This window comes from Giraffa tippelskirchi, chromosome 12 (assembly GCF_054371585.1).
Source record: "Giraffa tippelskirchi isolate mGirTip1 chromosome 12, T2T-mGirTip1v1.2.pri, whole genome shotgun sequence".
NCBI lineage: Eukaryota > Metazoa > Chordata > Mammalia > Artiodactyla > Giraffidae > Giraffa > Giraffa tippelskirchi.
This window is the reverse complement of record NC_137286.1, coordinates 61,524,340-61,551,422: the sequence shown is the minus strand read 5'-3', so window position 1 is coordinate 61,551,422 and position 27,083 is coordinate 61,524,340. Positions and strand designations below refer to the sequence as shown.

General features: G+C 41.4%; 1 protein-coding gene across 2 annotated transcripts in view; it reads left to right on the top strand.

The window, feature by feature from the left end:
• The window catches only part of GABRG3 (gamma-aminobutyric acid type A receptor subunit gamma3), a 681,490-nt gene that overhangs the window by 81,889 nt on the left and 572,518 nt on the right, over positions 1 to 27,083 (top strand). The window lies entirely within an intron of this gene.

Here is a 27,083-nt window from a genome sequence, read left to right as displayed (position 1 = left end):
AATATGTTGCTGTGATTTATGTCACAGAGTGTTCTGCCTATGTTCTCCTCTAGGAGTTGTATGGAGTCCAGTCTCACATTTAGGTCTTTAATCCATTTCAGCTTATTTTTGTGTATGGAGTTAAAGAATGATCTATTTTCATTTTTTCACATGTGACTGTTCAGTTTTCCCAGCACCATTTGTTGAAGAGATTGTCTTTTCACCATTGTGTGGTCTTGCCTGCTTTGTCACAGATTAATTGACCGTAGGTGCCTGGTGTTATTTTAGAGTTTTCTCTCCTGCTCCATTGATACGTATTTCCATTTTTGTACTAGAATCATACTGTCCATCCCCATCTTGTCCACGTGTTGTTTACTGTCTGTAGATTTCCAGGTGATGTATGTGCAGTTGTGCAGTCATTGGCTGTGTCTGACCTCATTAAAACTAGGGATGAATATAAATGACAGCTTCTAAAGTTTAGTTCATTTATTCAAGGTCCAAAAGACCTGCCTTTCAGTGTTTCTCAGGAAAGAATCTGAGAATACTCAGCTTATACTTCTGTCTTCCTGAGGGTAAATATACTACTGCCTGCTTTTTAAACAGGAAAAAGAAAATATGGGGTCAAGTATGTGTGTGATTTCCCTGAATAAAATTTTAGTATATTTTCACATACTTATAAGCAAAATGAGCTCCAGAAGTAACTGTTTCCAGTGTAGATGTCATTTCCTGTACAGAGTGCTTGGCTCTTAGGAACGTGCTGGAATGTTGGAGTCCACTAGTGTCAGGGTCCCCTCACGGGCACCGTGGGCCAGAGTGGGCCTCCCTGACCAGAGTGTGGAGATTCTAGGAGCAGGCCCTTGCTTTGCGGGCCAGTGACCTAATGCTGGGCTCTTCCTTGTGCTTCCCTGCTGCAGAGTGGCTCCTGGATTTGGGGAATGCATGAGGCTGAAGGGGGATTGCACAGTGCCAGCTCAAGAAGCCTTCCTTTCATCACAAAGTTCTGTGGATGGAAATAATCCTTCCAAAATTAATAGCAAGGTTGTTTCTTTTCATTGCCTGATATTAAAAGTGCTCATCTTTTCTCTTGATTGGGGCTGAAATTCTATTTATGGGTCACTCACTTTAAAACAATCCCCTATGTCATCCATACAGTGGAGATGGTCCACTAGCACAGAGGGGGAAATGAATAAAAGAGGATTCACCCCACACAACCTGTTGGCTGCAGATTGTGAAAGGTAAACCGTGCCTGTAAACTCTGCCTTTCCCTGATTGAGTAGTCGGTTTCTCAGTTTGTTTCCCACTCTGGAGTTTTATTTACTTGTATTAGTTCCATAATGCTTTATTCAGACACTGCTTTATGTGTAACACTAAAACAGAAGTGCCTCCAAAGATACATAGTCATAAAATTGTTTCAGGAATAGTTGCTTGTATTTGCATATCCAGGGATTTTCATGAACTCCTGTGACCTTGAGATCTACTTTGTGCCCAGAATCAGTCTTTGCTGCTGGGATTGATAGACTTTTCTGTGTGAAAATCATAGGCTGCAGGGGAGGTTAAAAATAAGTGACAGTGCCCACAGGGTGATAAGGGCTCTGCTAACGGCCAGCACCCCCTTGGAAGGCCCACTGCAGTTAGGATAGATTTCTCTGATGCGGTCTTCTCAGCCTGAGGTGAGGCTGCTGAGTGGGGCTCGGCCAGATGGGACAAGTGGGAAGTCGGCAGGAAAAAGCAGGACTGCCGATATGTGACGCGACTGGGGACCGACTGACTTGGTGTTTGAAGCCATGCGGTGGGCGGCCTTGGGGAACTGTGGGGACTGCGACTCTGAGGCCGTGCTTGCTGAGAGTTTGGCTTTTCCCTCAGCTCTGCCCCAGACAGACCCTGCACTGGGGAGCGTGCGGACACTTCGTCTGGGTAAGTGCAGGTCCGACTTCACGAGAGATTAGTTCAAACCAGATTCATGAACAAGCCATCCTGATGCCCAGGGGGTAAGAGCAAAGACAGATTCACTTTCCTGAAGGAGGGGATGTGCAGAACCCCTGAGGGAGGTTTCAGAGGCCTCAGGAGGCAAGGGCTTCCTTTTTTTAAATTTTAATTTTTAGTTGTGAAAAGACATTTTTAAGTTCACATCAAAGTTGAGAGGAAGGCACAGATTCCCCATATTCTCCCTGCCTCCACTCATGCATGGCCTCCCCAGCTATGAAAACATTTGTTACAATCAGTAAACCCACGCTGACACTTCGTCATCACCCAAAGCCCATGGTTTACATTAGGAGTCCCTCCTGATGTGGTACATCTGTGAGTTTGGACAAATCTGTAATGACATGTTTCAACCAGCACGGTATCATACAGACTAGTTCCACTGCCCTAAACATTCTCTCTGCATCTGCTTCCTGAAGGATGAGTACTTCCAGCCTTTGTGTTCCTAGCATTTTGCTTAGAAGTCAGAATGATAGAGGGCTTCTTCTCACATTGCCACATACATCACATTTACCCACTGTATCTATGAAACCAAATGATACAGTTTCAAAAGTATTGTAAAGTGCTTTAATGTGGACCTCATGAAAAAGAAAAGCAATTTAAAAGTAGAGAACTGACTGTTGAAGTGGGAATTGGGGATTGAGTCAGCAATAATAATATAAAAAAGAATGTGAGAGAGACCAAAACAAATCAAAAAACACATTGTGGGAGAAAGGCACCATTTAGAGATGTGTGCAAGATTTAATGATGTAAATTTTTATGCAGTTTTGACCATAGCTAAAGCCTGATAAATTTATGACTTTCTCTATGCAATTCATGGGGTCGCAAAGAGTTGGACACGACTGAGCGACTGAACTGAACTGAACTATTCATTTAAAAATCAAGGAAAGAGAGAAAACGATTTCTTCCTCTTCTTCCTCTTTTCCTTCCCACTTTTCTGCTTCTTTTATTGATATTATTCATACCAAAGTTTCAGTCTCGGACATTCTCCTCCCTGCTAAATAAAATGAAGTTGCATTTAGTCACTTCCTTAACAGAATGTTTTCCATTGTCTTGTCTCTCCTGAAGTTGTTTATGCTTCTTCTAGTTACAGAGAGATTAGAAATGATTCAGATGGGTTGAATAGAACCTTTTTTATTTTTCTGTAAGCTTCAATCACATCCTCTGTCTTTGTCATTGTGGCAATTGTAGCATATCTAAATGTGCACAGTTCCTCACAGAATTACCCATGATTTGTTTCAAGCCTTGTATGGAAGCTGCATACAAGGGAGCTTGAGAGTTTATTTTTGAGAATATTTACCATAAGAGACCTTACTGGAGTGAAACAAAGAAAACTGGTGTTTTGATGCCGCCTCCGTGCTATCAGCCTGTCTTGTGTGATCTTCTGTGAGATTGCGGTAGAGAAGATACTGCCTTCCACACTTATTTGTGAGGAGGAGCTGGAGCTGACCAGATGGAGACCCTGCAGCAGTGTTTCTGACTCCAGCCCACTGTGTCTGTGGTCACCAGAACATGCAGCAGAGGCACCTATAGCGCTATAGCCTGGGCTTGAAACTCGAGTCGGAAAGGGCTCAAGGATGAGTCTGATGCTGGGATAATTTTCCTTTTATTAAAAATATTACTAGACTTTGTTTCTAGAGCAGTTTAAAATTTTTACCAGCTCACTGAGATGTAGTTGATGTGTAACATTATATAAGTTCAAGGTGATTGTATATATATATATGTATTGCAGAATAATTGAAACAGTAACATTAGTTCATACTTTCATTGCCACACATGGTCGTTTTTTTGGTGTGGGTGATAAAAATTTTAAGATCTACTCATTTAGCAACCATCAGGTATATAATAACTATATTGTTAACTGTAGTCACTGTGCTACATATTATATCCCTGGGGCTTACTTATCTTAATGCTGGAAATTTTTACACTTTGATGAACATTTACCCATAAGTACCCCCTGCCATCCCTGGAAATCATGGATCTACTCTGTTCTTATGATTTCTGGTTTACAAGATTCTACATATAAGTATGATCATAGAGTATTTGTCTTACTCTGACTTATTTCATGTAGCATAATTTTAAATTTACAGAAAACCGAGTGGAAATCACAGAGAGTTCTCATATACTTCTACACACACACACACATACACATGTTCCTCATATTAACATCTTGCTATTAGTGTGGTGCGTTTTGTAATGAGTGATGAATGGATACTGACACATTATTATTAGGTGAAGCTCATAGTTTACATTAGGGTTCACTTTTGGTGGTGTTCCTTCTATGGATTTTCACAAATATATGATGACATATATAATGTACTCACCATAACTGTATTGTGTAGAGTATTTTCAGTGCCCTGAAAATCCTCTGTTCATCACTGCCCTCCATTTCTTTAAATATTGTTTGTGTAATCTTCTATTTCTCTCTTTTCATATTCTAGGGCTCCAGTCCTGTGACCATTAAGGATTCCTCCCAAGTCTCATTTGTTCCTTATGCTTATAGTTTTATTTCCATCCCTTTGATCTTCATGTTTCAATCAGTGGACACCTTTCAATCTACCTTCAGTTCACTCCAGTCGCTCAGTCGTGTCCAACTCTTTGCAACCCCATGGACTGCAGCATGCCAGCCTTCCCTGTCCATCACCAACTCCTGGAGCTTACTCAAACTCATGTTAACTGAGTTGTTGATGCCATCCCACTGTCTCACCCTCTGTCGTTCCCTTCTCCTCCTGCCCTCAATCTTTCCCAGCATCAGGGTCTTGTCAAATGAGTCAGTTCTTTGCATCAGGCAGCCAAACTATTGGAGTTTCAGCTTCAGCATCAGTCCTTGCAGTGAATATTCAGGACTGATTTCCTTTAGGATGGACTGGTTTGATCTCCTTGCAGTCCAAGGGACTCTCAAGAGTCTTTTCCAACACCACAGTTCAAAAGCATCAGTTCTTTGGTGCTCAGCTTTCTTTGTGGTCCAACTCTCACATCCGTACATGACCACTGGAAAAACCATAGCTTTGACTTGATGGACCTTTGTTGGCAAAGTAATGTCTCTGCTTTTTAATATGCTGTCTAGGGTGCTCATAGCTTTTCTTCCAAGGAGCAAGTGTCTTTTAATTTCATGGCTGCTGTCACCATCTGCAGTGATTTTGGAGCCCCAAAAAATAAAGTCTCTGTTTACATTGTTTCCACATCTATTTGCCATGAAGTGATGCCATGAACTAAGATGCCATGATCTTAGTTTTCTGAATGTTGAGTTTTAAGCCAGCTTTTTCACTCTCCTCTTTCACTTTCATCAAGAGGCTCTTTAGTTCTTCTTCGCTTTCTGCCATAAAGGTCATGTCATCTGCATATCTGAGGTTATTGATGTTTCTCCTGGCAATCTTAATTCCAGCTTGTGCTTCATCCAGCCTGGCATTTCCCATGATGTACTCTGCATATAAGTTAAATAAGCAGGGTGACAGTATACAGCCTTTATGTACTCCTTTCCCAATTTGGAACCAGTCTTTTGTTCCACGTCCAGTTCTAACTGTTGCTTCTTGACCTGCATACAGATTTCTCAGGAGGCAGGTAAGGTGGTGTGGTATTCCCATCTCTTTAAGAATTTTCCACAGTTTTCTGTGATCCACACAGTGAAGGCTTTGGCATAGTCAATAAAGCAGAAGTAGATGTTTTTCTGGAACTCTCTTGCTTTTTCGATGATCCAGTGGATTTTGGCAATTTGAACTCTGATTCTAATTTGACCAGAGATCAAAAGGAACCAGAAGAACCAGAGAGTAATCTACCTTGCAGCATCCTAAGTCACTCCTCATGTGTCCCTTATCTGTTAAAGCCATCTTTTGTTTTTTATGTCTTAAAATTTTATTTTATAAATTAATATAGAGTGATTTAATTTTTTCAGTATATAGTTTTGTGACTTTTAAAATATGTATACATTTATGTACCGAAACACTCAAGATACAGAACATTTCAACTACCCTGAAAGCTCCCTCACACTTTCTATTACAGTCACAACTGATCCTTACACAAATACTTGGCAACCACTGATTTGTTTTCTAACACTTCAGTCTTGTTTTTGAGAATACTATGTAAATGGAATCACATAATTAGTGATATTGGTTCCTTTGAAACTGGTTCCTTTCACTCAGCATAGTGGATTTAAGATTCTTCCTCTGTTAATGCTTTTAGCAGTATTTTTTATATTATTACTGAGATACTGAGTAGTTATGTAGTTATATTAGTCAGGGTTCTCCAGAGAAATAAAATCAATAGGATATATATACACACACACAGAGATATATATATATATACCTATATATATACACACACATATATAATCATATCACATCATATTATAATCCCTCAAGGGAAAGGCAACATGTTTTACTGAGTCCACCAATTCAAATGTTAGTATTTCTTCTGAAAACACTTTCACAGATTCACTTAAGGATAATGTTTAGCTAAATATCTGGGTATCCCATGAAACAGTCAGGTTGACACATAAAATTGACCACCAAAGTATTTTTCGTTTCTAAAATTTTAGTTTGACAGTTTCTCATAGATGTGCAGTCTCTGGTGAATGTCTCCATCTCACAGTCTTTTTTTGGAACAGACTAATCATTAAAATCACAGCTGATAGCTGCAGTATCTGCCATCTGCGGTGCCATTTCTCTTGTCTCTTTTGTTGTTTGGACCCGTGTTTTTGTTTCTCTTTGATTATGTACAAAAGTTGCAGAGACTTCAGTCAGTGTTCCCTCTGTGTCTGGAGGTCACTACTGCTGTGGAGGCTATTTTGCTATTTTGCTGAGGCTCAGCTGGGTTCTGGTTCCAGTCTACCCTGCCCCCAGTCTTGGGGATAGCTCTGCAGGAATCCCAGCTGATGGCTTGGGTTGCTTCCCAAGGCAGCTCCAAAGTGGTCCAAAATTCTGATTTTTATATTTCTGATAGCATAAAATGGCTGGAAATTCTGCTGTTCTTTTTAAGCCATTTTATAACTGCTTTATCATCTCTTACCCATGCAGCTTAGTCTGTGAACGTGTTGAGGGAAACCCCATGCCGTTTGGCCCATTTCTTTGCCATCCCCTCTCTCTGAAGGCTTGCCCCTCCTGGTCGGGCTGCTTGGCTGCCCCAGACTTGGCTTCTGCCCCAGCGCTGCCAGGTCCCTCGCTCCTCGCTGCCACTCTGCCGGCTCCTGTCAGCCGATAGGAGGCAAGTTCTAGGGAGAGGGGCTGCCCCTGCCGTCTTGGTGTTGGACCTCTTCAAATCAGTTTTTAAATGTGTATTTTATCCAGCTTTTCTATTTTTTTCTTTGTGAGAGTGTTGGTTTAGAACAAGGTTTCCCATCATAGCCACGTGTACCTTTGATTTAAAATTTTCTTTAGGTGGAATAAGGTTTGGTTTCTAATAGTTGGAAAGGAAATAATTTGGAGCCATGGGTTAAGCCCTAAGAAAATTTTCATTTTCATCAAGAACTTCATTGAATAACCTATTCACCATTTTGTTCCACTACCTTCTGCTATTTTCAGGCAACTTCATGATTCCATCTTCCCAAAACTTTTAATCTTTTTGAGAAAAGAACTGTTCCAGGTACATTTTACAGTCTTCCAGGGGATTGAATATTTTTTTTTCATTAAGATAATTTGTAAAGACTGAAATAAATGGACATCTGAAGATGTGATGTCTGGTGAATGTGGTGGATGAATCAGAACTTCCCAGCCAAGCTGTAACAGTTGTTTGCTGGTCATCAAAGAAACACGTAGTCTTGCATTATTCGTATGAAAGTTTGTGTTTTCTGTTGACTTATTCTGGACGTTTTTCATCTAGTGCTGCTGAAAGTTGGCCTAATTGGGTGCAGTACTTGTTGGAATGAATCATTTGATTTTCCAGAAGGAGCTCAGAATAGAGGACTCTCTTCCAGTCTCACCATACACCTTTGGATGATGACTGGCCTCCGGTGTAGTTGGTGGTGGTCCATTTCTCTTGCCCCACAGTCTCTTCCACTCCACATTATTGTGCAGTATCCACTTCGCATTGCCTGTCACAATTTGTTTTAAAAACAACATTTTTCTTACACTTAAGTTGAGAGTTGCATGCAGAAATACAATCAAGAAGACTTTTTTCACTTAACATATGTGGAACCCAACCATCAAAGCAATTAACAGATTCTGCTGCTGCTGCTGCTAAGTCGCTTCAGTCGTGTCCAACTCTGCGCGACCCCATAGATGGCAGCCCACCAGGCTCCTCTGTGCCTGGGATTCTCCAGGCAAGAATATTTGTACATGTTAACAGACTCAAGCAGGTACAAATGATTTTCAACAGTTGATTTGGATATTCTGAGTTGTGTCAGCTATCTCCTGCATGGTATAATGTTGATTGTTCTCAATTAATATCTAGATTTGATCGCTGTCAACTTCAACGGGTCTACCGGGCTGTGGAGCATTGTCCAACAAGAAATCTCTAGCACAAAACTTCGCAAACCACTTCTGACCCATTCAGTCAGTCAACAGCACCTTTTCTGTACACTGCACAAATCTATTTTTTGCATTTCAGTTGCATTCTTCCCTTTCTTGAAATAATAAAGCATAATATACCAAAAATGTTTCTTTTTTCTTCCATGTTCAGTATTAAAATGGCTACGGAAAAATTCACTAATTTTGATAAGTTTTTTTAAATGCATGCTGATATGAGAGCTATCACGATAGTCTAACAAAATGGTTTCAAATGAAGTTAAAGACAGCTAAGCACTACTAGAGCCATCTTATGGAGAAACCAAGCCAACCTTTTGGCTGACCCCATATTTATATATATCTATAAAGTGTGAGTGTTTGAGGTTTGGTTCATACTAGATCTAAAGCCCCTTTCCAGTGTAACAGCAGTAGAAATAATAGTGTGTATCTAAAATATACACATTATTAAATAAACCAATAGAATATGTTGAAAGAGCCCCACAGTATAAGTGGGAAAGATTTCTGAAACTTAAAAAAAATTTCCAAGAATGAGAAAAAAGATGGCATTTAGTAAAGGCTTTTTAAACCAGAGATCTGTGAACCCCAGTCTGTAGCAGGTTCCCATTTTACTGTGAGCCCTTGAAGGCCAATACCTACAGCTCTTTTTGGCCCCCTTGGGACTCAGTTGAAAGGCCCTGATGAGTGTCTGTCGAATGAATGAATAAAAGTCATCTTCCCTTCTGCCTGTCTACATATGTGCCCACTGTGCATCTTTGAGTGTCAGTGTGCACGTCCTGCATACCCATACACTTCCCTTGTCTTAGGTTACACTTCCATTAATGCATAGGTCTTGCTCCAATGGTATTAGTTAACAGTTTTTCAGTGCTTCCACTGCTGCAAGAGTTTAATCCTGACAATAACCTGTGGAGGCTGTTGATAATATCAGCCAAGTTTATGGCTAATAGAGCTTAAGGTGTAGGACCCTTAGGTCCTGTCTCAAAGACTGTGCATCTGGAAAGATGATAGAACAGACACCCATATTTAAAGGAAATCAGTAAAAGCTATGCTAATGGGCATGTGCACATTAGAGTGTGTGTGTGTGCTCAGTCATGTGCCAATCTTTGGAACCCCATGGACTGAAGCCCTCCAGGCTCCTCTGTCCAGGAAATTTTCCAGGCAAGAATACTGAAGTGGGTTGCCGTTTCCCATGTTTCACGGGATCTTCCTGACACAGGGATCAAACCTGTGTGTCTTGTATCTCCTGCATTGACAGGTGGATTCTTTACCACTGGGCCACCTGGGAAGCCCATGCTAATGGGCTCGTCAGTGTAAAACCAGTGCATTTTAAACAGACTGTTTTTCCTCTTTTGTTTGTCCTCCCAGGTCTTGGAACTTTTCACTACTTTATACAAAATGTCTTAAAATGCCTTGTTGCATGGAGCAGTCATGCCCCTTTGTGAATGAATGTGAACTTTTCAGCAATTCAATAGCACTGAAACAGCGCTAGTAACTTCAGAAACTTCCGTTCTCTGTCAGCTGCGATCTTGCACACCAACTCCATCAGATGTATGCGGAGCCTAGTTTTCTTTTCCTCTTGAACTTTTTTCATTCTGCTGGTTATTTCCCAATTGATATTCCTCACTCTCCGTAGTGTGGGCTATACCACAGATCACTGAAAAGAGCACCATCTTTAAGTTTAATGTAAAACCTCTTTTCTGAAAGGGAGGGCTCCCCAGTCCGGCCAACTCAGAGTCATATGTTGAAGTCCTTCCCCCAGTACATTAGAATGTGAACTTACTTGGAAATAGAGTCAATTTAATTAATTTAATTAAGTGTAATTGATTAAGATGAGGTCATACTGGAGAGGGTGGCCCTAAACCGATATGACTGGTGTCTTTACGAAAAGGGGAAGTTTGGAGACAGACGTGCGCATGAGAACCCCATGTGGAGATGAAGGCAGAGCTCCACCAGCCAAGGAACACCAAGGATGGGCGACAAACCAGCAGCAGCTGGGAGAGAGGCCAGGACGCGATTCTCCCTCATGGCTCAGATGGAGCCAGCACTGCTGACATCTTGATGTTGGACGTCAGCCTCCAGGTTCTGAGATAATTTCTGTTGTTCGAACCACTGGGCTTTAGGTGCTTTATTATGATAGCCCTAGCAACCTAACACAGGGCCTGTCCCCTTATTTTGCAGTTGAAACCATTTTGGGGGGTCACTTTTCACATGGCGCTGACCTGATGCTGGATGTAACTCACCCAGGGCCCTTGCCTTTTCCTGGGACTCAGTGGCCCAGCAGGCTCTGCATGCAGGTTGGGGGCACACTCCCTCTTGTCCAGCTGCTCTGCTGGTTAGCTTCTGTTTCATGCTGGTCCACTAACCTCAGAACAGCCTGGCAACCGAGGGATTCCTGTTCTGATTGGAAGCGATAACGTGAAACCCACTCACACAGAGAATGAGTGGAAGCAGAGCTTGAATCAGAGGCTGATCTGGGGCCGTGAACGCTGCTTCTTGAATTTCCTGCACTGTTGACTTGTTCTGGAAGGGCCAAGCTGGGTCCGTAACCAGGCTGACGTTTTCAGTTTTCAGTTCCCGGTCAGTGAGGCTTCCTCAGTGGTTGTGGGGGGTGTGGAGGAGGAACAGGGCTGGGAAGACCTAGTGCAGAAGAGAAAGGAGTGCTCCCTTCCAGGGAGGTACCCGCTGGGTCAGGTCCTTCTGGCTAGTGTACCTCATGTCATGAGTAGGAATTGTCAATCCCAAAGTCAAGATGAGCCCCACATGCATGAAAAGATGCTAACCATCACTAATTATTAGAGACATTTAAATTAAAACTGCAATGACCTTACACCAGTCAGAATGGCCATTATTAAAATGTCTAAAAATAACAAATGCTAGAGAGGGTGTGGAGAAAAGGGAACCCTTCTGCCCTGTTGGTAGGAGTGTAAATTGGTGTAGACACTGTGGAGAACAGTATGGATGTTCCTTTAAGAACGAAAAATAGAGTTACCATATGATCCAGCATTCTCAACTATTGGGCATATATCCAGACAGAACTCTAATTTGAAAAGATGCATGCCCCCCTATGTTCATAGCAGCACTATTTACAGTAGTCAAGACATGGAAGCAACCTCAGTGTCCATCAAGAGATGAATAAAGAAGATGTGGTGTATATATACCACGGAATATTACCCAGCCATAAAAAATGAAACAAGCCATTTGCAACAACATGGATGGACCTAAGGATTATCACACTAAATGAAGTTAGGTCAGAAAGACAAAAATACCATATGATACCACTTAATACATGGAATCTAGAATATGACACAGATGAACTTATCTACAGAAACAGACTCAGACATAAAGAAAAGACTTGTGGTTGTTAATGGGGAAGGGGGAGAGTTGGATTGGGAGTTTGGGGTTAGTAGAAGTGAACTATTGTATATAGAATGGAACAACAAGGTCCTAGTGTGTAGCACAGGAAACTATATTCAGTATCCTTAATAAGCCATAATGGAGAAAGAATATGAAAAACAATATATACATATGTATATGAATTACTTTGCTGTATAGCAGAAATTAACAAAATACTATAAATCAACTGTACTTCAATGAAACAAATTCTTAAAAAGATGAGTGTCATATATTATGGCACCCCCATAACCACTGTGACTGGGACACCTCCTCTTGAATGATAACCGCTTTCCAGCTCTGCATATCTGAGAATTATAAGTCTGAGGACACAGATCAGTGTTCTCTCATTTCCTGACCTAGCACAGATGTATGACCCAGAGCAGGCTTCCAGTCAAGGCCTGGGGGGCTGAGAACAAGAGGGGAGGGAATGGGACAACCTGAGAAGCAGCTCAACAGGATTGATGGGAAGCAGTGTAGACGGAGGTCTTGGGGGCAGGACCTTTAACCTTGGTCTCTACCACACCCTGGTGTCTGAACGTGCTGGGCACAGAACAGTACGTGCCTGTGTTGCCTGGACGTGTGCACCTTTATTATTTGATTCAAGTTTGAAAGGCCTAGAGTCAGAGGATACTTTCTCACATTTGTGCCGGCTGTTTCCTTCCAGTTTTGTTGAGATATAATTGACATGTGGCCCTGTATAAGTGTAAGGTGTAGAACATAATGATTTGACTTAATGTACAACACGGAATGATTATCACAGTATGTTTCATACACATCCGGGTTCTCATACATATAAAATTAAAGGAAAAGAAAAAAATTTTTCCTGTGATGAGAACTCTCAGAATGTAGTCTCAACAACTGTCGTATATAATTTACAGCAGTGTTGGTTATATTAATCATGTTGTACATTACATCCCAAATACTTACTTAGCTTATAACTGGAAGTTTGCAATTTTGATCTAATTCCCCCTTCCCCACCCATCTCATCTCTGGTAACCAGAGATCTGATCTCTTTTCTATGAGTTTATTTCTGAAGTATATTTGACCTACAATACTGTGTTAGTTTCTATTATGCAACCTAGTGAGTTGATATTTCTATACATTACAAAATAATCACCATGATAAGTCTAGTCGTCATACGTAAATATTAAATTAGTATTGGATGTATTCTCTACTCTCTACGTTTCATCCCTGTGGTTCGCTTATCTTGTAATGGGAAATTTGCACCTCTTAATCTCCCTCACCTGTCTCCCTCCTCCCCCAGACGCCCTGCTCTCTGCTAACCACCTGTTGGATCTCCGTCTATAACTCTGTCTTTGTTTTGATGTTTGCTCATTTCTTTCACTTTTTGAATTCCACATATAAGTGAAATCATACTTGTCTTGCTCTCTTTGACTTATTGCATAAATGCAATAAGCATAATATCGTATAGGTCCATGTTTTGTGGGCTGGTATGTGATCTGTCCTGTAAATAATGTGTATTTTGCTGTTTTGGATGAAATGCTCTATTTATAGCTATTAAATCTATCTGTGTAGTTTAAGGCCAATGTTTCCTTATTGGTTTTTTTGTCTGGGTGATCTGCCCATTAATGTTAGTGGGATGTTAAATTCCCCTGCTATTACTGTGTTACTGTGAAATTTCTTCCTTTGTGCCTTGTAAGATTTGCTTTTTGTATTTAGGTGTTCCTATGTTGGGTGTGTGTGTGTGTGTGTATACGTTTGTGTGTGTGTGTGTGTGTGTATGTACATATGTATACACAATTTTTATATCTTCTTTTTTTATTATGTAATGACTTTCCTTGTCTCTTGTGATGGTCTCTGTTTTAAGGTCTATTTGGTCTGATATGTCTGGTTTAAAGTCTATGTGGTCTGATATAGCTACCCCAGCTTTACTTTCATTTCCGTTTGCATGGAATAATTTTTTCCATCTTTTCACTGTCAGCCTATGTGAGTCTTTAGATCTGAGGTGAATCTCTTATTAGCAGCATATATATGGGTCTTGTTTTTTTCATCGATTCAACCTGTCTATGATTTTATCTGGAACAGTTAGACCATTAACATTTCAAGTAATTTTTAATAGATATATACTTACTGCCATTTTGCAAAATTTTTTCAGGTTGTTTTGTATTTCGTTTTCTTTTGATCTCTTCCTTGTGATTTGATGGCTGTCTTTAGTGTTATGTTTAGATCCTTTTTCTTTTGTATGTGTAAGTATCTATTATAAATTTTTGCTTTGTGGTTACCATGAAGTTCATATATGACAATTATATATATACATTTTCATTTCAACCTGATGGTCTCTTACATTCATATGGATTCTAACAGCCCTGCATTTTTACTGCCCCTCACATATTTAGTGTTTTTGCCATCATATTTTTACATCTTTTTGTTTTGTGTAACCCTACGTACTTATTGTAGATACATATGATTTTATTATGATTTTTTTCTTATCCTTCCTAGTAGCTATATAAGTGGTTGATTTACTACCTTTACTGTATATTTGTCTTTACCAATAGATTTTTCCTTTATAAGTTTAATATTTCTAGTGTTTTCTTTTCCACTTAGAGAATTCCCTTTAACTTTTCTTATAAAGTTGGTTTTGTGGTGCTGCATTCTGTTAACTGTTGCTTGTCTGTAAAATTCTTTACCTCTCCTTCAGATACGAATGATAGTTTAACCAGATAGAGTATTTTTGGTTGTAGGTTTTTTCCCTTTCATCACTTTACACATACTGTGGCACTATCTTCTGGCCTGTAGAATTTCTGCTGAAAAGTCAGCTATAGTCTTATGGGAGTTCTCTGTTGCTTTTCCCTTGCTGCTTTTAATTTTTTCTCTTTAATTTTTGCCACTTTAATTGCTGTGGGTCTTGGTGTGTCCCTCTTTGGGTTAATCCTGTATGGGACTCTCTGCACTTCCTGGACTTGGGTGTCTTTCCTTTCCCAGATTAGGGAAGTTTTCAGCTATTTTGTCTTCAAATATGTTCTCTTCCTCTTTCTCTCTCTTCTCCTTCTTGGTCCTCTATAATGTAATGTTAGTGCAGTTGATGTTGTCCCAGAGGTTTCTTAAATTTTCCTCAGTTTACAAATTTGTTTTTCTTTGTTCAGCATTAGTGATTTCTGCTCCTCTGTCTTCTAGCTAGCTGATCTGTTCCTCTGTATCATCCAAGGTGCTCTTGATTCCTTCTGGTGTATTTTTATTTCAGTTACTGTATTCTTCCACTCTGTTTTTTTCTATTTTTCTAACTCTGTGTTAAAATGTCTCCCTCCGTTTATCCATTCTTCTCCTGAATTCATTGATGATCTTTATGATTATTATCTTGAAGTCTTGTGAGGCGCATTGCTTATCTCTCCTTCAATTAGTTCTGGGGTTTCATCTTGTTCATTTGTTTTGAACATACTCCTTTGTTGCCTCATCTTGCCTAAGTCTCTGTGTGCATTAGGTATGTTGGTTACATTTACCAGTCTGGTACCAGTGGCCTCATGTAGGAGATGTCCAATAGGGCCTGGCAGCACATTCTCCTTTGGTCTCCAGAGCTGTGTTACCTAGGGATGCCCTTTGGGGCTGTGTGGACCCTCCTCTGTGGCAGGGCTGACTGCTGTGGGTGTGGCTGTGGCCGGGGCTGCCAACCTGGTTGGCTGCGAGGCCCTGCCCTCTGTGGAGTCTAACAGCCACTGATGGGGCTGCGTGTTGGCATGGCGATGGGGCTGGGTGTTGGCATGGCTGGCTGTGGGGCCTTGGGCCCCAGGGGTGGGTGTCAGCCTGCTGGGGTTTGGGGCTGGGTCCTGAGGATCGGCTGCTGGACGGGTCCAGATCCTGTCAGACTCCTGGTGGGTGGCACTTGGTCCCTGTACAGCTGACTGCTTGACTTGGGGAGTCTCAGGACTGGTGCCAACCCGCTGTTGGGAGGGTAAGCCCCCAGTGTTAATCAGAGGGAGGACTCTGAAATGGCACTTTCCAGCACTGGTGTCCTCATGGTAGGAAGAGCTCCCCGCAGTGTGTGTGCTCAGGGTGAGCTCCAGTTGCCTCCTGTCTCTCCAGGAGATTCTCCAAGATCAACAGGTGGGTCTGACCCAGGCTCTTAGAAATCACTGCTTCTGCCGTGGGTCCTGGAGCATGTGAGACTTTGTGTGTGTGCTGTAAGAGTGAGTCTTTATTTCCCACAGCCCTTCTGAAATTAAGTCCCGTGGGTTTTCAAAGCCAAACATTCTAGAGGTTCATCTTCCTGGTACAGGATCCTTGGGCTGGGGAGCTTAATCTGGGTCTTGGACCCCTGGCTCATTGGAGAAAAACTATGCCATGTAATTATTTCCCTGTGGGCGGGTTGCCCACCCAGGGTGTGGGTCTTGATTATACCGTGTCTCTGCCTCTCTTACCTGTCTTATTGTGCTTCCTTCTTTATATCTTTAGTTCTGGAAGATCTTTTCTGCTAGTCTTCAGCTCATTCTCACAGACAGCTGTTCTGAAAATAGTTGTAGTTTTGTGTGCCCCTAGGAGGGACGTGAGCTCAGGGTCCTCCCCTACTCCTCTGTCTAGACTACTCCAGTATGTGCTAGCTCTTTTTAACCAGGTAGATATCTGTGTGCCTTGCTTCACTGAACAAGTTAGAAGGAGTGAATCAACAGCATGAATAATATAGAAGAGGGTGAAAAGAAGTGTATTAATCTGTAGTTCTGTCCAGATGCAATTTAGCCAGTTCATACTGCTGGAGTGATTTGGGTTTGGGGGAAAGATACAGCAATTGGGCTTCCCTGATAGCTCAGCTGGTAAAGAAGCCACCTGTAATGCAGGAGACCTGGTTCGATTCCTGGGTTGGGAAGATCCGCTGAAGAAGGGATAGGCTACCCACTCCAGTATTCTTGGGCTTTCCTTGTGGCTCAGCTGGTAAAGAATCTGTCTGCAATGTGGGAGACCTGGGTTCGATCCCTGGGTTGGGAAGATCCTCTGGAGAAGGGAAAGGCTACCTACTCCAGTATTCTGACCTGGAGAATTCCCTGGACTGTAGAGTCCATGGAGTTCCAAACAGTTGGACATGACTGAGCGAGTTTCACTTTCACTTTCACAGCAATTCAGAAGTGTAATCATATTCCTGACACCTGTTTTAAAGTAATTATCAGACCTCATGGGCATGAAGGAGTGCTGACCTTCACACACATCTCTTGGACCACCACTGACGATATGTGGTGGTCCATTGATGCTGCTGCCAAGACATAAGCCAGCCCTGAAACCCTCTCCTGGGGCTCCCTTGCACTTCTTACTTAGCCACCTACCCATGAGAGTCTGCTTCTTGTCTTACACCCCCGGACATCCTTCCTCACAGGACGTTTCCCTCCCTGCTTCTCTGCGTCCTCACTTTGTTCAGCTTGGTTCTCCTTCCTCGCTTGCATCACGCCCTCGCCCTGGCCTTGATGGGTCAGCTGCCCTGTCCACATCCCTGAGCTTGTGCTGTCCCGCTGTTCACACAGCTGAGCAGGGGTGGGTGTGTGTCCCGGTGGGTTTAGAGTCCCGCAGCTCTGCCCCGGTCTGCTGAGCACACTCCTCAGGCTGCTCCGCATCTAGGCTGGGAGGATCCTGAGACATGCTCGAGTCTGCACAAACCACGCTGCCTACTGCTTTGTCTCCTGAAGAGCGTGTGAAGTTCTGGAAGGGGACAGGACTGGAATAAAACAAATGGCTGGGCCTTGCAGGCAGGAGAGTTTTACCTTTCCGGCAGTGCAGAGCCACCTGCTCTCAGGTTACAGAGCTGCCTCGTGGACACTAAGGTGCTGGGCACATGGCGTGTTCTAGAGGAGAGAAAACCTCTACACTGGGGCCTCTCTGGTCTCTTTCAGACCAAATGTCCTATAATTTTAGGACACAGCAGGGAAATTTGATTTTATAAAACTGAAGAAACTTTAAAATTTAATTTCCAATGAAAAATTACTTTTGCCAATGATTTGCAAGATTTGCAATCACTCCCCTTTTGTTTCTAGACTCTCTAATCTGCCCATCCTTCTCTTCCATAATACTGAAGTCTAAAATTACACTTGTCCTTGAGCTAAACAAAGAAATAAAAATGAGCTGGAGTTATGGAAGAAAGCCGTAAAATACCGTTTTCCTTTATTTTTTTGGCTTCAAAATTATGTTAGATATTTCGAGAAAGACATTTAAATTAAAAAAAGAAGCAATTAAGGTTTAGGCATCTGAAAGGAATTTACATGAGATAAAAAAATGTGATGCTGTGAATTCAGTTCCCCTTTCTTCTCAAATTGTTCAGCCTTCTTTGAGGCACTCTGTTCTGTTGAAATTGACCAGTCAAGACCCCTTCTCTGTGAGGAGCTGGCCTTTCTGTAAGGTGCCCTGGTGGGTGAAAACTCTTCCAGTATGCAGCATTTCAAGTAGCATTTGTAGACTATTTACTGAAAATCTCTCTCTCTCCCTTGCCCTCAGCAGTGTTGGACAGGCTAAACACCATTGAAAAGAGAACTTGTAGATGTTATAAACATGATACAACATGTTCCTTTTTTGAAAATTCTATAATTTGAGTTCTGTCTTTTTACCCTAAGCTGCAGACGTGATTTCTGATGTCTTTCTAGATCTTGTGTGGGCTATTCAGTTACTATTCCTCAGTCAGCTAATTCCTAACTGAACATTCTGTCTTGGCCATCCAACTTCCCCTTCTTGGTTACCATAAAGTTAGCAGCACATTCACTGATGAATCATCCAATCAAGACAACCCTGCAAATAGTCAGAATTATCTTAGATCTGTGTCTTTTACTTTCTCGGTCTGCCTTGTGTCAAGGTATGCTGGCCAGGTGACTCTAGCATAGTGGAGTAGTGGAGTCTGAGCCCTGCACCTGCAGGAGGACATGACAGCAGGAGCAACGCTGTTTGTCTCAGGACTTGCCCTCCACAGTCCCCCGGGTAGACTGTCCTGCATCCTGAACTGGTACAGGAGGAAGGATGACCTGCAAGGCAGGTCTCCTGTTTTGGGTCTAAATTGGTGGTGTTTGATTTCTTTAGAGGAAACTGAGGTAGAGCACCGTAGGTGACCTCAGTGGGTGCGGGTCTCAAAGACCAGATCTGTTTATGGGGACACAACATCCTGGTGGCCTCACTTGATGAGAAAGACAGCTCTTCTGGGTCCCCTCTGTGTCCACACTCTCATCTGTTAATGGAAGATCGCATCCTTCCCTGATTGTCTCACCTGGGTAAAGTGAGTCAGCCTATCTTCTGCTGGAAAAAAAATGTTTCCACCTGAGTCTATTTCTGTTTTGAAAATAAATTCATGTGTGTGTGTTTTTTTTTTTTCGATTACACATATAAGTGATATCATATAATATTTTTCTTTGTCTGACTTAACTTAGTATGATAGTCTATAGGTCCAGGCATGTTGCTGCAAATGACATTATTTCACTCTTTTTATGACTTAAAGAAGATATATATATCTTCTTTATCCATTCCTCTGTTGAAGTTTATTCCATGTTTGGCTATTATAAATAGTGCTGGTGTGAACACTGGGGTACATTTATCTTTTCAGATTAGTTTTTCTCTTTTTCAGATATATGCCCAGGAGTGGGATTGATGGATCATATGGTAGCTATATTTTTAGTTTTTAAGATTCCTCCATACTGTTTTCCATAGTGAATGTACCAATTTTACATTCCCACCAACAATGTAGGAGGGTTCCCTTTCCTCCACACCCTCTTCAGCATTTATTATTTGTAGACTTTTTGACGATTAGCCTTCTGAGTGGTGTGAGATGATACCTCATTGTTGTTTTGATTTGCATTTCTCTGATAATTAGTGATGTTCGTGTTTTCTTTGTCTTCCTGATTTAGTCTTGGGAGATTGTACATTCCTGGAAATTTACCCATTTTTTCCTAAGTTGACCATTTTATTAGCATGTAGTTGTAATTTTTTGTGATCCACTGTATTTCTCTGGTGTTAGTTGTAACTTCTCCTTTTTTAATTCCTGATTTTGTTGATTTGGATCCTTATTTTTTTTCTTTATGAGTCTAGCTAAAGGCTTATCAGTTTTGTTTATCTTTTAAAAATTAGCTCTTAATATCTTTGATCTTTTCTGTTGTTTTTAAATCTCTATTTCATTCATTTCTACTTTGATCTTTGTGATTTCTTTCCTTTTTACTAACTTTATTTTTTCTTTGTTTTTCTTTTTCTAATTCCTTTGGGTGTAAGTGATACCTCATTGTAGGTTTGATTTGCATTTCTCTGAGAATTGGTGATGTTGAACATCTTTTCACTTGCTTTTGGCCATCTATAAGGTAGCACAGTGGTCAAGAATCCACCTGCCAGTGCAGGAGTTGTGGGAGACATGGATTTGATCCCTGGGTTGGGAAGATCCCTGGAGAAGGAAATGGCAATCTACCCCAGTATGCTTGCCTGGGAAATGGGCTATAGGCCATGGGTGGGGTTGCAAAGAGTTGCGCGTGCACGCACGCTCACACACACACACATCTTCTTTGGAGAAATATTTCCTAGGTCTTCAGCCCATTTCTTGATTGGGAGGTGTGTGAGCTGTTTGTGTATTTTGGAGATTAATTGCATTGTTTGTAAATATTTTCTCCCAGTTCATGCTTTGCATTTTTGTTTATGGTTTCTTTGTGTGTGTGTGTAAAAGCTTTCAAGCTTACTTAGGTCTCATTTGCTTATTTTTGCTTTTGTTTCTGTTACTCTAGGAAATGATTCAAAAACTATTTTTGCAATTTACGTGAGAGTATCCTGTTTATATATTCCTCTAAGAGATTTATAGTATATGGTCTTACATTTAGGTTTTTAATCCACTTTGAGTTTATATTTATATATGGTCTTAGAGAATATTCTAACTTCATGGTTTTTACATGCTTACATCTTTTACATGTCCAGTTTCTCAAGAGACTGTTTTTTTTTCTTTCCATTGTATATTCTTGCTGCTTTTGTTGTAGATTAATTAACCACAGATGCTGGGCTTTGTATCCTGTCCCATTGATCTGTAAGACTATCTTTGTCCCAGTACCATACTGTTTTGATTACTGTAGCTCTATAGTATTGTCTGAAGTCAGGGAGTATGATTTCTCCAGCTCTATTCCCTTTTCTCAAGATTCAGGATCTTTTATATTTCCATACAAATTGAAATCTTTTTGTTTCAGTCCTATGAAAAATGCCTTGGTAATTTGATAGAAACTGCATTGAATCTGTAGCTTACCTTGGGTAGTATGGTTACTTTACTAATATTGGTTCTTCCAATGCAAGAACATAGTATATCTTTCTATCTGTTTCTGCTGTCTTCTATTTCTTTTATCAGCATCTTACAGCTTTTGGAGTATAGGTCTTTTGCCTCCTTAGGTAAGTTTATTACTAGGTATTTTATTCTGTTATGTGATGGTAAATAGGACTGTTTACTTAATTTCTCTTTCTGAAATTTCATTGTTAGTGTATAGAAATGCAACAGATTTCTGTATGTGAATTTTGTATCCTAAGACTTTCCCAAATTCATTGATGAGCTCCAGTAGTTTTCTGGTGGTATCTTTCAGATTTTCTTAGTATCATGTTATTTGCAAACAGTGATGGTTTTACTTCTTCCATCCCCGTTTGGATTCCTTTTGTTTTTCATCTCTGCTTTCTGTGGCTAGAACTTCAAAACTATGCTAAATAAGAGTGGTGAGATTGGGCATCCTTGTCTTTTTCCTGACCTTAGAGGGAATGCTTTCAGCTTTTCAACATCGAGTATGGTGTTAGCTGTGAGTTTGTTACATATGACCTTTTTTATGTTCCCTCTATGCCTATTTTTCTGGAGGTGTTTTTTTTTTTTTTTTTCTTTCTCATAAATGGATGTTAAATTTTGTCAGAAGTGTTCTCTTCATCTGTTTAGATGATTATAGGAATAACAACCTTATTCTTCGGTTTGTTGATGTATCATATTGATTGATTTGTGAATATTGAAAAGTCTTTACATTCTTGGGCTAAATTCTACTTGATTATGGTGTATGATGCTTTTAACGTGTTGTTGGATTCAGTCTGCTAGAATTTTGTTGAGGATTTTGGGGTTTATTTTCCTCCCAGATACTGGCCTGTGATTTTCTCTGTGGTATCTTTGTCTAGTTTGGTATCAGGATGATGGTAGCCTCGTGGAATGAAGTTGGAAGCATTCCTTCCTTTCATTTTTTTGGAATAGTTTTGAAAGAACAGGTTTGAACATCTTTTGAGGAAGATTCCTCGCCCCCTTCGTGCGGCTCTGTGACTGTGGCAGCTCCCCTTCCTTGTCATTGTCTCTGCTCCTTCTCTTCCCTTACTCCGGGCCCAAGGCATCATCACGTATCACCGGCATGGTGCTTTGGGAGGTTCCTTGGCCTGGTGGCTCCTGGTCCCTCCTCCTGGTTACCTGTTCACATCCCCTCAATATTTCTTACAGCTTCTGGGCTCAAATCCAGACTTCTTGCCATGGATATCAAGCTGTCCACAAGGTATTTGGGACTTTGTCCCTTGGCTAGTCCCATTGCCTCTGCTGGGAATGCTCAGCTCCTTTTGTCTATGTAACTTTTACTATTTCTACTACTTCTACTATTTTATACATAGTAGTGTGTATCTGTTAATACCAGATCCCAACCCTGTGAAGTTTCCTGCCCTCACCCCAGACTTGGCAGAGGCCTTTTCCTATTGTGTTAGACACTTACCAGACATCACTGTTGATTTTCTCTCTGTACATCTGTGTGTTGATCTCACTCACAACCATCACAGGTGAGGTCCTGATTTGTGCCTGAGCCATAGCACATGCTCAGTAACTATTTCATGCTCCATCTATATCTGACTAGCTTCTGCATGCTAGTCCACCCCTAAGGGTGGATTTTCTGTTTTTCCAGCCCAACCCTCATATCTCCTGGCTCTTTAGTAAATCTTACTGTAACAAACCCAGGCAGAATTGTTGACTGAAGTGAATTTGGTGAATTTCTTTTTCTGCAACTCAAAAAAACACTCCATCTTTTTTTCCTGTTGCTTGGATGTAAATATGTGTTTCTCCCTTTGGTTTGGAGTATGCAGTGAAGTTATCTGATATCCCAGCACTGAAGACCTTAAAATGACACATTTTTTAAAATACATGGACCACCAGGGAAGTCCCCTCATTTTCTTTTTAAACAAATTTCATTTTATTTTTAACCATTAAAAATTGATGTATAGTCAATTTACAATATAGTGTTAGTTTCAGGTATACAGTACCATGATTCAGTTTTCCTATATATATATATAATATATATTTGTTTATATATTTATGCATAGTCTTTTCCAGATTCTTTTCCATTATAGGTTATTACAGAATATTGATTAGTTCCCTGTACTATCCAGTAAATCCTTGTTGTTTATTTTATACACAGTAGTGTGTATCTGTTAATCCCAAACTCTCAATTAACCATTCCTCCTACTCATTTCCCTTTTAGTAAGCATAAGATTGCTTTCTATGTCTGTGAGTCTATTTCTGTTTTGTAAACAAGTTCATTTTTATCATTTTTTAGATTCCACTTACCAGTGTACAGTGACCATTTCTTATTCACAGTTTACCTGGTTATGTGGGCATGACTGACCTGACACCTCTGCTCCAGTGCCTCTCACAGGCTGCAGATGAGGCTGGGGCTGCGGTCATCTCATGGCTTTACTGGGGGAGAATCCACTTCCCGGATCCTCAGGTGCCATCCATAGGACTCAGTTCCTTGCTGGCTGTTGGGCTGAGCATCTCAGTTCCTTGATGGCCTTTGTCTGGCACTTCCTAGAGCCTGCTACACAGGCCTCTCCAGAGGGCAGCTGATTGTATTAGAGAGAGACTAGAGACAGACAGCCAGCCAGAGGGAGAGGGAAGGGAAGGGAGAGGAGGGGCGGCCTCATGGGCAAGTTTTTATAGTCTAACCTAGAAGGCGTGGCCTGTCACTTCTGTGTTCTCCTCATCAGGAGCACACCGCTGGTTCCAACCCAAGAAAGAGCATCTCCTCGAGGGCTGGTGAGTCGGGTAGGGGAGATATTTGGGAACCATTTTAGATGTTGACAACCACATGCTTTTTTGTGCCAAACTAGGTGTAGTTTCTGAGATCAAACTGATAAGCTTGGAAGATCAAATTGTTATTAATTCACATAACCACTGAAATATATTACTACACAAGTTGAGATGAATCATTTGAAGAAATGGAATGAGCAGCTTTGGAGTGATGTCGTGATGGAGCTTGGCCTGGATCAGAGATCATCGGAGGATTTCTTGGGGGACTTGTGAAGCTAAGGGGATGAGTTGAGTCTAACCTAGCAGCAGGTGGCAGAAGACTGAGGGGTGGCCTTGGGGCATCCTGAGTAGGAGGGAAAAATAGGTGCAAAGACCTCATGCTGAGTGCTACTACATAGCACGTCCCATATATGCAGAAGAGGGCAAACATCCCACCAGCCCCAGCTGGAAAACAAACTTTAGAAGGTCAGTGCTTAGAAGGTCAGTGCCTTATTCTCCATCCTTATTGGTCAGCACACAGTCTCCTCTGTTTCTTCTTTCTGGATGTACCTAGTGTCTCCTGCAAGATAAACTATCTGGAATGAATGAAATGATACATGATTTGACAGCAATCAATTTAAGCAGATTTTAGCTACAGCACAAAACCACAAATCTGCCAGAATTGCTGGGTATCAAGGAACATTAGCAACTGTACTGCTCTGCTCTATCAAAAGTATATGTGCTTTCAGTGAAGGAGAAAGAAAGAAGGACTAGCTTCAGCTGAGTTCCCAGGACTTACTAAAGTTTAGCCATATTATCTCATATAGTCCTTACAGAACAGTATGAAGTCAGTATTCTCAATGTCTTTACAGAGAACCAAGTGTAGTTGGACATGGCCTGAAGTACCTTGTGCTCTACAGGTGGAGTCCTCTTCACTTTGTAGCAAAACCAAATTCCCACCAACCGGCCAATTGATTCCAGTCGCACAGAGAAATCCTGGCTGACTTTGGAGCAGAGTTTTGGTCTCTCCATCCAAATGGTGGCGTTAATTATGTGTGCTGTGTCAGAGCAGGTGGCAGATGTCAGCTTGCCTTGAGAGCTGCGGAGAGTCCCACGGTCAGAGTAATGAGGAGGAGCATCCAGGCTCTTAAACGCGTCTTAAGATCGTTTCTTCTTCCTCTGTGGCTCTGTGGTTCATTCCTGTGTTCTCCAGCAGCATGAAAGTCACTGTGTTTTGGGTCACCACAGACCATGCTCCTACATCCTTATGCATGCCCTGGTTCCCTTTCAGTCTTTTATTTGCCACTCTGTGTTACAGGAGGAACTGGTCCTTTATACTTCTTTTGCTCTTTAAAATCGTGATAGGAAGTTCTTTGAGCTCCAGTTTCAAAGTTACCTCATGTTCGTGTTCCATTGCTCTTGCATATGGGAGACATGTGTTTTGGAGGTCTCAAAATAGGCACATGCTTTTAAAATACTAAAGAGTGGAAGAGAACACTCAATACAGTTTTGTCTTACAGCTTTTCTCATTTTGGATTTAGAATATAATCTGGCACATCTGCAATTTACAGACACTTAGAATAATTTGACATCTTGGGGCAAAACTGTAGCCAAATGCAACTGCTGTCATGGCTACATCAATAGGTCTTGTCTTTCTTGTTTTACATATATTGTTATTTATTTTAAATTTTCTGTTAGTGGCTCTTCTCTTTGATACTCTGTGGCGGTGAGAGATGACATAAGATATGTCTGCAGTGGGACATATGGTGTCAGCTGCTTACTCAGCTAGCTGTTGCAAAGTTCTTCATGCTTGCTTCCTTTCCAGAGATAAACCACCATATGCTCCTTTAAAATCCAACAAGTTGGGCATCGTTAGGAGGTTGTGTTCTGAAGGAACACTCCGTCAAGTTGTCTCGTCCTCAGTGGGACCTTCCAGTCTTGTGGTTCTTACATCACTGGCATTACTGAGGAGTAAAAAGCCCAGGAGTGCACATTATCCTGAGTGGGGTAAGGGAGCCATACCTCTCATAGGTCATGACTGTTGTATGCAGACTCACTGGAGAACTGCGAGGCCCAGTACCTCTGACTCTGGAAGTCTTAGGCACAACTGTCACACCCATTGCCTGGCCTAGAGGGAGCCCTAAAAAAGACTATCATGGTTAACTATACAAACCACATGTTGTTACTGGACCATAACTGAGTCTGCTCACCTGTGCATAGGAAAACCAGTCTACTGAGACCAGGTTTGTGGTGAAGCGAAGCACAAGTTTAGTGTAGGGCTTCCAAGACCCAAACGCCCCCATGGCTTTCACAGGAAGGGTTTTAAAGGCAGTGTGAGTGAGGGGAGTTGTGGAGTGTGTGATCAGCTTGTGCTCAATTGTTTAATGGCTGGCATCAAGGTGAAGTTTTAATCATCATCAGCCTTCTGGTTTCTACCAGTCTGGGATCTCTGTGCTTGCAGTCAGCAGTTTTCATCTGGTGGGGGTCTTCTTCCAGTAAAAACGATTTAGGAATGTGTGTTAGGCCTTCATCTGTATCTTTCAGGAACTGGAGTTGAGGGATTCTGCCAGGTGTGATCTGAATTGTTACCAGATTCCAGTCCAACAGCTGTTCTTTGTTTTACATCATCACATATCCTCATCATTAACTCTTGAACCAGTCTTCACAGGGGCTGGTATGTGTTTCAAAATGTGTTCACGATTCTCAGATCTCATGTATCTGTTGCATATGAAAAAGTTCTGCTAAAAGACAAGGTTAGTTCCGTTTGTATAGATGTTCCATTTACTGAATAAGGAAACGGGAATTTTCAAGAATTTTCAATACTTGAAATGTATTTGGCAATGAAAGTCAAAATGTTATTCACTCAGTTGTGTCCGACTCTTGTGGAGTCATGGACTGTAGCCCTCCAGGATCCTCTGTCCATGGACTTTTCCCAGCAAGAAAACTAGAGTGGGTAGCCATTCCCTTCTCCAGCGGATCTTCCTGACCCAGGGATCAAACCTGGGTCTAGTGCATTGCAGGCAGACTCTTTACCATCTGAGCCACCAAAGAAGCTCAATATTTGGCAATGGACACTTAAAGAATTTTATTTTGCAGGCGTCCTTATTCGTAGCTTCTGAGAATCATGGTCAGACTCTGTTTTAAACAAAGAAACAAATTGGAAATAATATTATATATGCTATCAAGCTGCTAGCAACTTTAGTGGTCCAGGAGAGGCAGTGTGAATTTGTTTGGGGGCTAAAACTGGAGGCAAGATGGATGAGCTTAATCTAGGAGATGATATTTGTATACTTTATTTGGGTCTCCTAGGTTTTAGGTTTTTATCTTTCTTTAGGCTTCCC